Source organism: Cnephaeus nilssonii (assembly GCF_951640355.1).
Source record: "Cnephaeus nilssonii genome assembly, chromosome: 4".
NCBI classification, from domain to species: domain Eukaryota; kingdom Metazoa; phylum Chordata; class Mammalia; order Chiroptera; family Vespertilionidae; genus Cnephaeus; species Cnephaeus nilssonii.
Window position 1 is genome coordinate 16876376 of NC_137075.1, and position 4751 is coordinate 16881126.

At 42.7% G+C, this 4751-nt stretch overlaps 1 pseudogene across 1 annotated transcript; it reads right to left on the reverse strand.

Moving 5' to 3' along the window:
• Nucleotides 1-710: 710 nt before the first annotated feature.
• Nucleotides 711-1634, reverse strand: LOC307097530 (annexin A2-like; annotated as a pseudogene). Its single transcript has one exon. The product of its transcript is annotated as an annexin A2-like (transcript).
• Between the last annotated feature and the right edge of the window lie 3117 nt (nt 1635-4751).

The window sequence follows — 4751 nt, forward strand, 5'->3', positions numbered from 1 at the left end:
GCCCTCCAGCTGATTAAGTTGGGCCCACCAGGATAATCTCTCTTAAGGCTAATTGATAGGGACTTTAATTACATCTGCAAAAATCCCTTCTCAGCTGGAGTTAGATGAGTGAGAGCACATAATGGGACTATAGCCTAGCCAAGCTGACACAGGAGAGCCATCACAGACTTGTACCTACAGAAGCTAGTTTTGGTGATGGATTGCCATAAACCTATTTCAAGAGTATACTGTGTGATATCCTATATAATAAAGAGCTAATATGCTAATTAGACCTTCCAGAATGACTGGGGCGCGGGGGGTGGGGCCACGGGGCTGCAAGGGCCAAGGCAACTGGGGGCTGTGAGGGCCTACAGTTGCATGAATTTCGTGCACTGGGGCTCTAGTAAGTAATAATTATGATTTTTAATTCCTTTAATTTCTAAAGTAAAAATTCAGTTTATTCATCTGTTTATGACACAGTACATAAGAGGCAAGGTGTTTTGCACCATAGATTTCATTTCCAGCTCCTTCGGATGTGCATTTCTTTGGCTAAAAAGACTAGAAGGGAAAGCAAGGCAATGTTTAAGCAACTGAAATGAGGATGGGCCGGGGGCAATGCTAACACCATCCTCACAGGGATGGGTACAGGAAGCTATTAGTTATAAGCTGATTTTCTAGAATTAGCTGGAAGCATAGGAATACCACTCCTGGATGCTAGAGCCCCTTGAGCCTCACTCATCCCCACCACACAGGTACAGCAGGGCTTTCTGATAGTCACCCTGGTGTCCTGTTGGATGTAGTAGTACAGGGACTCACCATACTTCCTTTTCAATTCAGACAGACCTGGTTTTCAACATGTCCACTTCAAAGCAGGAGACCATGATTCTGATCAGGACCTTATTGCGAGTCCCATTGCCTTTCATGGAGAGTTGGTCAGCAAAATACAGGGACTTGTTCTGATTACTCTGCACCAGGTTCAGGAAAGCATTTTCCAGGTCTCCCTGACTTCCTTCTTGATGCTCTCCAACATGTCATAAGGGCTGTAGCTCTTGTCCCTTTCATATGCTTTCTGGAGGTGACACAAGCTACGCTCAGTCATAATGCTGATCCACTTGGGAACATCAGTCCCTTTTCACTCCAGCCTCAGAGAGATCCCATACATCTTTCAGCCAGTTCATAATCCATGACAGAACCATCTGCCCTTCTACCCTTCACAAGGGCAACCATCAGCTTGCAGAAGTCACCACATGTGTCGGAAATAATGTCCTTCTCCAGATCAGTCTTGCACATTTCCTTGTAGACTGTTAATTTCCTGCAACTCCTGGTCAGTCCTTGAGCAGATGATCTCAACGAGAGAGTCCTCATTCGTCCCCTTCATGTAGGCCTTCAGCTTTGAAGCATCATACTGAGCAGGTGTTTTCAATAGGCCGCAATCACCCGCCCCAGGTGAAGGCTGACTTCAGTGCTGATGCAAGCTCCTTTTTGGTCCTTCTCTGGTAGGCAAAGGCAATATCTTGCCTCTGCTCATTGCTGCAATTGGTCAAAATGTCGATGGTGGTGATTTCATTCACACCTTTGTTCTTGATGGTTGTTTCAATGTTTAAAGCATCCCGGTCAGCATCAAAGTTAGTATAGGCGTTGACTGACCCATAGAGTGATCACCCTCAAGCTGAGCTTGCACAGAAGTCCGTGAGTAGCAGACATTTTGAAAGAAGCTGGGCCAGGTGCCGAGAGCTGTGAGTGTCCCCAGATGCCAAGCTAATTCTGATTTCTTTTAAAGGAGCAAATTGATTTTTCACTGGAATGGTTTATCCTTGAAAGTAGGTGTTTTAGAGAAAACTCTCTACACTTATGTTTGTGATGCCGCCGTCACTCCAAAACCTTTTCTTGAATCTTTTTGGAAGTTTCTTTAGATCCATTTAGAAGCCACAGAATAAAATTTAACATTTTATTCAATACCTTGTTTTTTGACCAAACATCACACACAGCTTCATATCAGACACTTCTTTCTTATTCATCAGACTTGGTTCAATTTCCCCCCCAAAATTTAGATGTCCATTTCAAAAAGCTTTAATTTTATGTACTCCTAGGACATTAATTTTTCTGAAGCACAATTCCAGTCATTCTGATGCTTAAAGCCTCTCAGAGGTTTCCCATTTCTTAAAATTTTAATTTTCTTTAATTTTAAAGTACAGACTTCTCAGATGGTCATTCAAAGCCCTATGCAATATTGTCCAACCTGTCTTTATGGCCTACTTTCATTCTCACCAGCACATACTGCTCTCCAGCCAACTTGGACTACCTGAGAGAGCCAAGGATGTCTATCTATCTCACCTATTTTGCTGTGCCTCACCACTTCCACCTTCTCTAACCCCCATCTCAATCTCCTGCTTATTAAAAGCCAGCCTTCAAGGCCTGGCTCATGTGGCATGTTTCTCATGAAATTATCCAAAGAATGTTTTCTGTGCCAGGATTTTCATAGCACCTTGATATTACTATTCCTTTTGTACCTGGAACCCTATCCAGAATGTGGGATATAGATGTCATAATTAAATAATATGAATTGCAAAAGCAGAGAGAGTGAGAATGGTATCCTTGCTTTGTTTTCTCACTGTGCTTGGTCTCTGCTCTATCTTGGCCACAAGGAATGTGATGCAGTATCACTGAAGGTGTTCTGACTTACAAGCAATTCAGTGACTCCCCAAAGCATTTTCCACAACAGGAGGACCACCAGAACTAAAGCATCACTCCCAAGTTGGCACACTGAATAATGCAAGATCAATTATGTATTTTAATCTGTCTTTTTTACTCACATTATGCAATCATGAGCCTGGGTACTAATGAGCTCTTGTCTTTCCTTAATTGAACTAGACCATCAAAAACCTATTGCTGAGATTCCATCTCACAGCACTCATGCTCCAACATGTACTGGCCCTTAAATTGTGAATAAGTTCCAACTGTGTAATTACTTCTGCTTACTTGTTCTAAAAAAAAAAAAAAAATCTGCAGAACTTCAGTATGTTCTATGTCTGCTTTCAGCTCATCTTTTGAGACATTCTGCCTCCTTCCCGGTCCCCATTCCCCAGCTCTTAACAAACCCTGTCTCAACTAGAGCCGTCACAGACACTGTGACTACTGCCTGGGGAGCCAGGCCTGCCATACATTGAAGTTTTTCAGAATGATAACCTCTAAGGAAGTGGTTCTGTTTGTGTTTTGTTTGTTTTGCATTTAAGTAGAAAATCAGGCTTTTGGGCTGTGGTTGCCTGTTAGCACAGCCCAACGATTAATCAGGTGGATTCTACAGCCAGGCTGCCTTGGTTAGAATTGGCTCTGCTGCCTGCTGACAGCATGATACTGGGCAAGGTGCTGAATCTCTTGTGCCCCTGGTTTCCTAATTTATGAAAGAGATGGCAATGGCACCTGTCTCACAGGGTTGTTGCCAGAAGTCAATGTAGAACAGTTCTTGGCATCATAGTAAATTCTCAGTAAATAGAAGCTCTTACTCAACTATATCATCATTGTGTGATTTCAGTGAGCTATCTACCTCTATAGTATAACTAGTGGCCTGGTGCACAAATTTGTGCACATTGAAAGGAAATTAATTAGAAGAAATGTTTTAATATTGCTATTCACCCTTTCTCTATAATAGAAGTGTCAACCAAATTCACAATTGACAATGACAGATGGAAACACACCTGTGCAATTGGCGCCAGCGAGAGCTTTATATGTATCGTGTATGTGCGAGTCAACTTAGCCTTTTATGTGTATAATAGAGGCCCAATGCACGAAATTCATGCAAGAGTAGGCCTTCCTTCCCCCGGCTGCTGGCACTGGCTTCCCTCTGACACCCAGGACCCGGGCTTCCCTCTGGCCTCTGGCAGGCACCCGGGACCTGGGCTTCCCTCGCAGCCCCAGCTTTGTCCAGAAGGTCGTCCAGAAGGACATATGGTCTTAATTAGCATATTACACTTTTATTATTATAGATAGAATAAACTTGTTTAATTAGACCTGCTTTCTGATGTAGCTAAACTTTTCCAGCCCAGTGAAGCACCCCAACTTCTCTTTCAGGTAATTGTCAGCAACACAGCAGTAAATATCAACACAAAGCAGATTATTATTGTAGATCATGCAGGGAGAACAAAGGGTAAAATATTTAACTGCAGCAGTGTTTGACTATATTCTGCGCAGTGAGAAAACCTGAAGTCATTTGCAAGGTCCACCATTTCTTACTTTTTTTCAGTCGGGTCAAGTTTCTAAACTTTCTAAATCTCCGTTTTCCAGCTAATGAAAAGCAAATAGGATTCCACCGAGTCTCTTATCTACCTACTCCAGGACTTCTGTGAGGATCAAATAAAATGAGGCACAGGAAAATGCTTCACAGACATTTGGTTAAAGTGTGAAATGTTTCCACCTGGCCATAAAGCAAGTCGTGTTCCTGGGTTGAAGAACCTGCAAGGAGGCTAGTTGTCACTAGGGAGAGGAAGCTGGGCATTGCTATGTGATGTTATTACCTGGAGGGACACAGAATATTAGCCTTTTATATATATAGATAATCCAGCAACATTTTATACTTTCTGTCTTCCTTTCTGTTTGGGGAAGGGTTATAATGGGAGAGTTCTCAGTGCTTTTATTTGCAGTTCACAGGGTGTCTAACTGCTAAGATGTTCAGCCAGCGATTACTCTGAGCAGGTGGAGGCTCGCCTTCCTCTTGATGGAATGATTTCTTCAGAAGGAGTAATCCTGTTCTTAATCTCATTGAGTTCTTCCTAGTC